The 12,489-nt window shown below is 39.8% G+C and overlaps 1 pseudogene; it reads left to right on the top strand.

The window, feature by feature from the left end:
- The first annotated feature begins 1,616 nt into the window (after window positions 1–1,616).
- Window positions 1,617–10,059, top strand: LOC110591703 (annotated as a pseudogene).
- The last annotated feature ends 2,430 nt before the right edge of the window (window positions 10,060–12,489 follow it).

The raw sequence follows: 12,489 nt of genomic DNA, 5'->3' as shown, positions 1-12,489 counted from the left end.
ATATATGTCTTAAAACTCAATATAGACACCAGATTATATATTATGGCCTTGTTCCTTAAAGTGATTTTCATACCCAACTCAACTCATAATACATATTTATTTTAGTAGTTACCTGTTATTTCCTATTTTTCATGTCACATACTTAAAAAGAAATACCCTATCAGTAAGTGTGTGGCATTGCACCATTTTTATTAAACTCATTATATCCTTAGGTGCAACTTCCAAAAGGATTGTAAAATAGTGTCCAATTAGTTTAGAACAAGGTTAGAACAACCTCAACTAGATCAATATAATAAGTACTCTGCATTCATAACAGAACTCTTATTTGGTTGAATGGAACCCACAAAATTCAGATACAGTGAAGGTCATTAAAACTTTTTTTTTTTTTTTTAAATAAAACCGTTTTCAAGTCCCCATGCAATGGTGTTGATAGGAAATTCTATATTACTTAATACTGGCTCCTTCTCTTTCTCCATTAGCCTGTAAGGATATTTTAGGGCTTAGGTGCACCAAAATGGCAATGGCCAGGTTAATTACTATTTTTATCACCATCGCCACAGTTGGGAACTTTGTGAGACAATGATATGCTCATATCTGGCCATAGACATATGGCAGACATGGTAGTTGGGATATACAACAAGCTTGATTAGATGGAAACACTTGCTATTGTGTTCAGAATCCAAAGCATCCAGCAACTCCCTCTGTATCCGGGTTTCTGCATGCATCGAGTACATAAATCTATGGATTTTGTAGAGCTTGCCTCTGTTTTTCAGGTCTTCAGGAATCTTGGTCTCTGAGTCATGTCATTCTTTCCGAGGATTCCAGCACTAGACACTTACTTACTTTTTTTTTTAATTTTTATTTAAATTCCAGTTAACATACAATATTAGTTTCAGGTATAGATTTAGTGATTTATATGTAACACCTGGTACTCATCACAAGTGCCCTCCTTAGTACCCATCACCCATTTAGCACATCCCCCTGCCCACTTCCTCTCCAGTAACCCTCAGTTTGTTCTCTATAGTTAAACCATTTTATCTTTGCCTCCCTCTCTCTTTTTTTTTCTTTCCCTTATGTTCATCTGTTTTGTTTCTTAAATTCCACGTATGAGTGAAATCACTGGGTATTTAAATTTCTCTAACTGAAGGTTCCTGGGTGGCTCAGTGGATTAAGCATCAGGTCATGATTCCAGAGTCCTGGGATAGAGTCAACATGGGCTCTCTACTCAGCAGGGAGTCTGCTTCTCCCTTTGCCCCCTCCCCACCCCCCAGTTGTACACATGAGCACTCTGGTGCTCTCTTGTGCATGTGCAAAAATAAATCTTTAAAAAAATTAAAAAAAATAAATTTCTCTGACTGACTTATTTCACTTAGCATAATTATTCTACCTCCATCCACATGGTTGGAAATGGCAAAATTTCATTCTTTTTTATGGCTAACTAATATTCACTTGTATATATGTACCACATCTTCTTTATTCATCAGTTGATGGACATTCGTGTGCTTAATCTTATGATCCAAGAGCTTAGTGGGTTTTTTTTTTTTCCAGTTATGCCTATGAATCTTAAGGCAGCCAAAAACTTGACTCAAAGGCATAGGTAATAAGGAACCTAGACCATGGACACAAGTCTTGGCTGTTCTTCTCAGGTGAAGGTAAAAGAGAAAATCTGTTATTCTTTCTCTCCTGTACCAGCAAGACTAGGGTAGAAATTAATATCTCATATCCTGCCATAGAATTACTGTTCCATATGTGTAGATAATAAAAGGTTACCCTTTCTTTCTTTCTTTCTTTCTTTCTTTTTTAAAGATTTTATTTATTTATTTGAGACAGAGAGAATGAGAGAGAGAGAGCACATGAGAAAGGGGAGGGTCAGAGGGAGAAGCAGGCTCCCTGCCGAGCAGGGAGCCCAATGCGGGACTCGATCCAGGGACTCCAGGATCATGACCTGAGCCGAAGGCAGTCGCTTAACCAACTGAGCCACCCAGGCGCCCAAAGGTTACCCTTTTTGAGCACTTGCCTTGTGTAGGAATGTATTTAGTGCTCTATATCTATTAACTTCACATATATTTACATTACATGTGTTAATTCATTTAATTTTCACAAGAAGCCAGTGAAGTAGATACTGTTGTTAACATTTTATAGATAAGAAAATTGAGGCAGGGTGAGGTTGACCTACTTAGCCATGTTCTACACTGGTAGGTGGTAGAGGTGGGAATTGAACCTTGGCAGTGTGGTGATGGTGGTGTTGGGGCTCTTAATCACCATATAAGATGGTCTTCACAGAGATCTCCAACAAAGCCTGTTTGAATTTTAAAAGACCAGGTACTCTTCATTCATTGTTTTCTCTATTTGTCAGTGTGATAATCTTTATTTTTTTTCTTCGTTGAATTTGACTTTCCAAGAACGAATATTTATTGAATACTTTCTGTGAGCCTGGTACTAACTACAGTTTTACCAATATCATTTGTTTTGACCCTCTGAGGCCTATCTTGTAAGTGATACTACTTCCGATTTACAAATAGGAAGCTGAGATGAAGACTCATTATTATCTGTCATCCAGTCCTAAACCCTCAAGTAAAGATCTATTTTCTCCAATTATATAAAGACAGCATTCTGCTTGCTCAATTTTACAGCACCTAGTTCTGGTAACATTTTCCTTATTTCCTTCCATTCTTATGCTTTCAGATTTCACTCTGCTCATCCTCAAGCAAGATTTTGAGAATTATTAAAACTACCAGTGGAAATAAAAAAAAAAAAACTACCAGTGGAAAATAATTGAAATGTTTAGAAAGCACAATTTAAATTTTTTTTATTATGTTATATTAATCACTATACATCATTAGTTTTTGATGTAGTGTTCCATGATTCATTGTTTGCATATAACACCCAGTGCTCCATGCAGTACGTGCCCTCTTTAATACCCATGACCAGGCTAACCCATCCCCCCACCCCCCTCCCCTCTAGAACCCTCAGTTTGTTTCTCAGGGTCCATAGTCTCTCATGGTTCGTCTCCCCCTCTGATTTCCCCCCCTCCATTCTTCCCTTCCTGCCATCTTCTTCTTCTTCTCTTTTTTTAACATACAATGTATTTTTTGTTTCAGAGGTACAGGTCTGTGATTCATCAGTCTTACACAATTCACAGTGCTCACCATAGCACATACCCTCCCCAATGTCTGTCACCCAGCCACCCCATCCCTCCCACCCCCCACCACTCCAGCAACCCTCAGTTTGTTTCCTGAGATTAAGAATTCCTCATATCAGTGAGATCATATGATACATGTTTTTCTCTGATTGACTTACTTCGCTCAGCATAATACCCTCCAGTTCCATCCACATTGTTGCAAATGGCAAGATTTCATTCCTTTTGATGGCTGCATAATATTCCATTGTTTATATATACCACATCTTCTTTATCCATTCATCTGTCGATGGACATCTTGGCTCTTTCCATAGTTTGGCTATTGTGGACATTGCTGCTATAAACATCGGGGTGCATGTGCCCCTTCGGATCCCTACATTTGTATCTTTGGGGTAAATACCCAGTAGTGCAATTGCTGGGTCATAGGGCAGCTCTATTGTCAACTTTCTGAGGAGCCTCCATACTGTTTTCCAGAGTGGCTGCACCAGCTTGCATTCCTACCAACAGTGTAGGAGGGTTCCCCTTTCTCCACATCCCCACCAACGTCTGTTGTTTTCTGACTTGTTAATTTTAGCCATTCTGACTGGTGTGAGGTGGTATCTCATTGAGGTTTTGATTTGCATTTCCCTGATGCGGAGCGATGTCAAGCACTTTTTCATGGGTCTGTTGGCCATTTGGATGTCTTCTTTGGAAAAACGTCTGTTCATGTCTTCTGCCCATTTCATGATTGGATCATTTGCTCTTTGGGTGTTGAGTTTAAGAAGTTCTGTATAGATTTTGGATACTAGCTCTTTATCTGATATGTCATTTGCAAATATCTTCTCCCATTCTGTCAGGTGTCTTTTGGTTTTGTTGACTGTTTCCTTTGCTGTGCAAAAGCTTTTTATCTTGATGAAGTCCCAATAGTTCATTTTTGCCCTTGCTTCCCTTGCCTTTGGTGATGTTTCTAGGAAGCAGTTGCTGCGGCTGAGGTCGAAGAGGTTGCTGCCTGTGTTCTCCTTTAGGATTTTGATGGACTCCTGTCTCACATTTAGGTCTTTCATCCATTTTGAGTCTATTTTTGTGTGCACTGTAAGGAAATGGTCCAGTTTCATTCTTCTGCATGTGGCTGTCCAGTTTTCCCAACACCGTTTGTTGAAGAGACTTTTTTCCATTGGACATTCTTTCCTGCTTTGTCGAAGAGTAGTTGGCCATAGTAAATTTTTTAAAAAAGATTTTATTTATTTATTTGAGAGAGAATATGAGCAAGAGAGCGCAAGTGGGGGAAAGGTGGGGGGGCAGAGGGAGAGGCAGAAGCAGACAGGGAGCCAACTCAGGACTTGATCCCAGGACCCGGGATCATGACCTGAGCCCAAGGCAGATGCTTAACTGACTGAGCCACCCACGCTCCCCCACAATTTAAATTTTTTAAGCATTATTTTTAGCTTTGAAATAGGAGGAAAGGAAAGGAAGTGCATTTTTTCCCCCAGAAGCATTCTCTTTTCAATATATTTGAATAAAAGTCCATATCATGTTCTATTAAAATTCATGTTTTTAGCAATCAACTGGTTCCATATTTCTACAATGTAATAGTGACTGGTGCTATGCTGTCTACGGTCTTTGGGGGAAACGTAAGGTAGCATGGAGTACTTTAGAGGCGAATTCACCTTATAGGAGGTCCTTAGGCTTAATTTCTCTCCAGGGTAGATATTTTTATGAGTATTCATTCATTTACTTTTCCATTTAGTCTTATATACCTGATATAAAGATTAGAAACGACATATGAAAAATACCCACAGTACATGTCACAGTGGTTTCTGTGATTCCTGTTTTTTCTTCCTGCCTCTGGATCCTCTTTCTCCTAATCATCTTTGCCAAAATCTCTTCAACCCCAAATGTGAATGTTGGATTTTCCCAGGCTTATCCATAACCTTCTTTCCTCTCCCTGCTTCTCTCATCTATGGACATGAGTTCATTTTCTGTGTATGTGAGGATGGTTTCCAAGTTCCTATCTTTAGTCTACTTCCCTTCTGAACACAAGATCTTGTTTATGTACATTATAGCTGTACTTGGATGCCTTTCAAGTACCTCAAACTCAACATCCTCAAAATGGAGCTAATGATCTCCTGTCAGTATTTCCTTACTCAGCATATTGTCACGCTGACCATTCAGCTGCTCCTGCCAGAACCCTGAGATCCACTCTCAGCACCTCTCTTACCCCAGGCATCCACGAAACCACCAAATCTATGGAATTCTAACCTCCCATCAGTTTTCTCAGGTCATTTTCTCTCCATCTCCATGGGCAAATCTCTAGTTCAAGCCAGTGTCACCTCTGTCTGGCACTCTGCGGTTGTCCCCTAAATGCTTCCCACCAGGAGCACACTCTTACCACTTTGTGATTCATTATTCATAAAGCAGTCAGAATGATCTTTTCAAAAGACAAACCTAACATTGTTACTCTTTTGCTTAGAATTCTACAGTGTCTTTCTGCTGCTCCTGTGATAAAGCCCCAAATCCTTACAGTGACTCACAAGACCCTGCATAATATGATCCCTGCCAACACTCTCAGCAATCATCCCATTTTCCTTTTATTCTTATGATTCAGCCATGGTGCCTTTTCTTTTTCCTTATTTCCTTATTTAAATGGACACAGCTTTTCCTACTTCAGGTAGTAGATGATACCATGAAGCAATGCTATATAGGGGACTTTTAAGAAATTAATGATCCTTCTAGTGTATGTATATATTTTTTTTTTTAGAAAAAAAGCAAATGCCGTGCACTTAATTTGTATATTTATTTGTTTTATTTACAGGGATGACAAATTGGGTTATGACTAACTTTAATAAAGTGTGACCTTTACTTTTTTCTCCATAATGAGTCATTTATAAGTCCCACTAACATATGTAATTCTGTCAAATTTATCCAAGGCTGTATTACATTATGAAAATTGAATGCTCCTTCTGCCTTATCCTAATACCCTTTGATTTGTGATCACTAGTGAGGTTTTTCATTTTCTAGAACTCCTTGTCAGCACAATCTCTCTTCAAACTGTGGTTCAGTGTGACTTCTGTATTTTCTTCCTCCCCGAGATGTTCTTCCTTGCCTTGATGTGCTATCAGTGCTGGATGAACACTGCCTTGCAGTGCATCTTGCCAACTCAAGGTGTGGGGGCTTAAGTTGAGGAGGAGGGTATAGGGAAGAAGCTGTGAGATTAAAACTGGAAACGATTCCCCCCCACAAACTAAAGCTTCTCTCTTTCAATTTACTGATTGCCTCTGTCTCATCTGCTACTCGTGGCTTTTAGGGAGAGACGTTGCTTGAAGGTAAGACAGATGTGCTATATTCAGGCAGTTGACACATTCTCATGAATTGAGGGTAGTGAATTAAAAATTCAAAGGAAGAGTGCCACTCCCCTGTCTTTGTCCTCAGGCAAGGTTTAGTCTCTCTGAGAAGTTAATCAACCTGAGACAGGTTGGGGTGGCATAATGTCATGCCTAAGGGACTGAGGAGTCTTAGTTTCCTCATCTCTAATACAGGAATGGTGAAACTCACTCCATGGCCCTGAGAAAATATAAAATGGAATGGAAAATATGAGGTGTGTGACACATGCTGTACAGTCAGTGGATGAGTTCTTTTCCCCTTGCCTCCCAGCTTTATCATCTGGCAATGCCTTTTCAGAAGCTCTTCTTTGCCCGAGCCTTGGAGAATGTTGTGTTTTGTCTTGGTTCAGACCTTATCTTCCTTAACAGCTCAGTAATGGTTGATTGGGATTTGCCTTGTCCTGTAAGGTCAGTTGCATGGACATTGTTCTCTCTTTAAGAAAGACCTGTCTTGGTGGGGATATGCATGCAATGTATGTGCTGGGGTTAGCACAAGGGTGAAAATGCACTACCTATCACATAGCAAAACTGCCTAAAATCCGGACTAGACCTCTCTCCCGATCACACTTTTCCTGGCGTCTTCACCAGCCCTTCTGAGCCTTCAGCCCACTGCTGCTCGCTCTCAAAGTTGCTTTCAATTTCTCTCTGACACTCTCTCCTTCTCTATTTTTCCTTTCTCCTTTTCCCTTTCTCTCCTCTTTCCATCAGTATTTCTTTTCATGCCTTTAGGATCTTTTCTTTCCTCCTGTGTGCATATTTTCATTCCTTTTCTTGTGTAAATACATTCACAACTTGGCTATTTTCCCAATCATTCGATTCACTTACCCCTTTTCTGCACCAAAAAGCTATGTGGTCCAGAGAAAGAATCTCCTCCAGCACTTGGGGAGTCTGAGAAGACTTCATTCTGTCGCAGATTTCACATTATTAGGCCCCTTGAATGGCTGCCTGTCCACTTCAAAACATTGATCTCTTGACTGCAATCTTCCGACATATGAATATATTCATTTCTACTCTGGTGCCTGCTTTTTCCTTCAGGTAGGAAGCCTTTGTAGCACATATTATATGTGATCGACTCTGTACTTGTTAAGATACCTTCCCCACTTTATTTTCAAAACTCTCCTTAACATCCGTTTTCTTTATTCAATTTTGCCAGTGAATTTTTCCTGACTCCCTTTCTCATATGCTTCTCTGTAGCAGGGCATTTTAAACATTATTTTATGCAATTGATATAATTCTAATGATATGTGCAAAACAGTGATATAGTCAGATTCTATTTTAAAAGCACAAAGACATTTGTTAATAAATATAATTCGACTCTGAATACATTTGCACACATGCATTTATTATGAAAATTAGAACCCCCATGCCTAATTGACCATTATGTAGGTCTCAGTTTTCATCTTGTATATCTGTTTAAGGTGGTTATACCCAGAGATATTTTTTTATGCTATAGTTCCACCTTAGAGATACTGAAGATACAGCTTTGTTCCTTCCTTCAGCAACTAGCAGGACACTGAAGACCAAACTACCTCCCCACAATGCAGCTTACTGTCTACTTAACATGATTTTACTATTCCATTGCCTTCATTAGCATAATCTTTTAATTCTAGGAGCCTTTTGATCAGGGAAACTTCCGGAAAGACCCATTCATTCTTCAGTGGGAAAGATCAACTGTTGAAGCCCCAAACTCCCAAACCTTTGGCCTTAAAATCCTTATCCTGCCGTTTCCAGCAATTCTAAACTGTGATATTACCGTCTGTGCACAAAGAATCCTAATCATTCCCTTGCACTGAAAGGTCCAATGAAACCAAACTTCAAATTCTCCATAAATTCTGACCTTGCCTTTTCCCCTCTGAGACACAGAAATCTTTGTCAGTCTTTACCACAGTGAGCAAAAAATTCAGAATTGTCATATCAGCAGAGGTTGTGTTGGTGATATTTGGGGAGCTGGTATTCCATTGCACTTTACACATAGTTGATGCTCCATAAGTTAAGTTAGAAGAACAAGCAAGCAAACAACTCAGTATTTGCTAAAAAATAAACCTTTATAAGTTTTGGTAATTACAAAATGTTAATGCATTTGGACTCTGGAAGTTAGCAATTGGAGCACAGAGGCCATAGTTTAAGCTGACACAAGCCTATTTAATGTTAGTGTGCAAATGCTAAGTAACAGTGAGTGTTAAGTGACCGAACAGCTCGTATTTCACTTTGTGATTGGAGTGCACTTTGATACTTGTTTCATGAAAGCCTTTGTAAGTTATAGGCAGAGGTTAACAGTAATCGCATTTTTTTCTTCCTCTGGTTTTAATAAATGCCTTTAGGGCATTTCATTCTATTAAATCAAGCAGCAGACAAAAATGTAATGCACTGCTAACCTCTAAAGTGTGTGAAAAACTTAGTTCATAAAATATGTATGAGGAACACAGCGTTGCAATGATAATGATACTTCCTTTCCGGGTTATTCTGCTGAAGGAGTTGATGCATCAGCGTCTCTAGTTCTTGATTTCTTTTGATTGGAGTTGCTCTTACTTCATATTGTATTTAGTTTTCAATGAATTTTCTATTAGCATACACAGACATACAATGGTTGTTTGGGGGCAGGGGGTACCAGTTGCCATGGCTATAGATTTGTTGTATTAGGAACACTTAGAAATAGCATTCTTCTCTAGCAAGAAATATTTAAAAAAGGAATTAGTGTATATTGAAACATCAAATTTGTGTGTATATGAGTGAAAAATATGTCATTGTTTTGATCTAATTCTATTATGGTAAATGTGCATTCATATGGGATAGTTTCTTATATATATACTGTTAAGAGCCACCTGTGCCTTACGTGAATGAATGTTTTACATTCTCTGCAATGGGGGAAAAACAACAACATACTCAATATGTTTGTAAATAAACTTATGGCATGGAAAAAAAAATACATTCTCCACAGTGTATCTTTTCCTTTTTTGGTGAAAAACTATAAAACCATAGCTTCTGAGTCTCCGCCGAGAGTCGCCGCGGGTTCCTGCTTCAACAGTGCTTGGACGGAACCCGGCGCTCGTCCCCCACCCTGGCCAGCCGTTCAGAGCCAGCCCTTCGCCATCTCCTCATAGCGCCCTGGGACCGCTCCAAGCACTGCGGCCGCCGCTCGCCGCCGCCATGACGACCGCGTCCCCCTCGCAGGTGCGCCAGAACTACCACCAGGACTCGGAGGCCGCCATCAACTGCCAGATCAACCTGGAGCTCTACGCCTCCTACATCCACCTGTCCATGTCTTACTACTTTGACCGCGGTGATGTGGCTTTGAAGAACTTTGCCAAATATTTTCTTCACCAATCTCATGAGGAGAGGGAACATGCTGAGAAACTGAAGAAGCTGTAGAACCAACGAGGTGGCCGAATCTTCCTTCAGGATATCAAGAAACCAGACCGTGATGATTGGGAGAACGGGCTGAATGCAATGGAGTGTGCATTACAATTGGAAAAGAGCGTGAATCAGTCACTACTGGAACTGCACAAACTGGCCACTGATAAAAGTGACCCCTATTTGTGTGACTTCATTGAGACTCATTAGCTGAATGAGCAGGTGAAATCCATCAAATAACTGAGTGACCACGTAACCAACCTGTGCAAGATGGGGGCTCCCGAATCTGGCACGGCAGAGTATCTCTTTGACAAGCACACCTTGGGAAACAGTGATAGTGAGAGCTAAGCCTTAGGCTGTCTTCCCATAGCCACAAGGGTGACTTCCCTCATCACCAAGGCAGTGCATGCATGTTGGGGTTACCTTTACCTTTTCTATAAGTTGTACCAAAACATCTACTTAACTTCTTTCATTTGTACTATTCTTCAAATAAAGTAATTTGGTACCCAAAACAAAACAAACAACAACCAACAAAAAACCATAGCTTCTGCTTCTTCACTACTCGGTCATTATATTATCTCCACAGGATTCAGATACACTTGTTTGATGGTATGTTTGGAATTATAAGTACGCTAATCCCATTTTAAAATATAAGCTTACATGACATAGGGTCACTAATTTATAGTACATGAAAAATAAGATAGAAACATGGATGATATCTTGATAAATTCTTTCTTCATTTATAGTAGGTACATATAACTGAAGAATGCTTTTAAAAAATTAAGGAGCAGGGCACCTGGGGGGCTCAGTCACATGTCTGATTCTTGATTTTGGCTCAGGTCATGATCTCAGGTGTGATTGAGCCCCAGTCTGGCTCTGCACTCAGTGGGGATTCTGCTTGAGATTCTCTTTGTTCCTCCCCCTGCTTGCTTGTATGTGCTTTTTTCCCCCTCTCTCTAAATAAATAAAATCTTAAAATAAGTAAGGAGCAATTTAAATTTCCTCTGAAATTTTTAAGACAAGATTAACATCTGGATCAGAAAAAAATTATTCCTGGCTGTATAGTTAAGAATAAACTTTACTGTGCCCCCCCCCCCCCCCCCACCAAAAGGTCTGGACTTTGCCTTCAGCAAAGGAAGTGATCTCTGAGCCCTTAGAATGCTCTGCCTAAGGAGAGTACCTTTGTTTACTTGGGGTCCTAGATCACACCAGATAGTCTAACAATACGATTTATTGTGCGGGCTTTGGGCCACACAATATGAGCTCTATCAGGAGACTACAGGTCCATCACATGGGCAGTCAACCATGTTTACATACTAGAGCCCTAATAAAACTCTGTACACCCAAGCTCAGGTGAGCTTCCCTGGTTGGCAATTCTCCATGCATGTTATCACACATCATTGTTGGGAAAATTTAGCATTTCCCACAACTCCAGTGGAAGAGGACACGTGGAGGTTCGCTGTGTGTGACTTTTCTGGGCTCTGTTCCATCTGTCTCTTCTCTTGGCTGATTTTAATCTGTATCCTTTCATATTATAAACCATAACAATGAGCATAACAGCTTTCAGTGACTTACTTGAGTCCATCTAGAAAATTATTAAAGTTGAGGGTGGTCTTGGGAACCCGGGAATTGCAATTGATGTCAGAGTGAGGGTGGTCTTGGGACTGCCCCCTAACTTCGTGCTGATGATTTATTACAACAGGCCTTCCAGGGATGTAGAAGAGATAGCATTTCCTCTCTCTGGCATTTATTGTAACCATCTAGCTTTAAAATGGTAGTTTATAATCTCAGTTTTTTCCTAAATCAGAATGGCCTGTAAGTCAGTCCAAATAACTGGAGTTTCTCAATATTATGGGTTTTCATATAGTCAGCATACAAAGGTAAAATTTTTGATGTTACCCCTCTGTGCAAATTAGGGTTTTGGCATGTCTGATGTTCATTTTATTTTAACTGAGAATTTCTAAACTTTGCATGATAGTTCACTCTAAGACCTTTAGAGTCAAAGTCTCATAAGGCTCTCATCTCCTATAGATGGTGCTAGGCATTGTGTTACGGGAGTTGGCTAATAATATTTTCAGCATATAAATAAGAGAAATGCCAAATATCATTTTAGTTTCTTATATCTGTCCCTTCCTCTTGACTACTGATCATAATAATTTTTAAACTGAGACTTAAGGGAAAGAATATGCTATAGTTTGGGGTCAGGGTCTCCCATCATAGCCTTGCTGTAACTAATTCCTTAAACTTTCTTGCCATCAGATTCTCCAAAAGCTTGCTTGTTTCTCTGTGAGCACTCCCTGGTCTCACGCATACCATACAACCTGCCTCTGTCTTCAAGTCCTTGCTCTTTCTGTAATAGTATGTACCCATAAAATTTCAAGACACACTAATGGTTATCTGCCACTGAGATGGAAAAGAAAGAACTTTGTACATGAGAGCCATTGAATCAAAGTAGTTTGATGAAGAATGTACTATAGCTGAAATATTGAGAGAAGAATTCTTAAAAAGTCATTAGCTAGATGGACGTCTTGGCTCCTTCCATAGTTTGGCTATTGGGGATATTACTGCTGTAAACATCGGGGTGCATGTACCCCTTCGGATCCCTACATTTGTATCTTTGGGGTAAATACCCAGTAGTTC

This window comes from Neomonachus schauinslandi, chromosome 1, assembly GCF_002201575.2.
Source record: "Neomonachus schauinslandi chromosome 1, ASM220157v2, whole genome shotgun sequence".
Lineage (NCBI taxonomy): Eukaryota > Metazoa > Chordata > Mammalia > Carnivora > Phocidae > Neomonachus > Neomonachus schauinslandi.
This window is presented reverse-complemented; position numbering and strand designations above follow the sequence as displayed.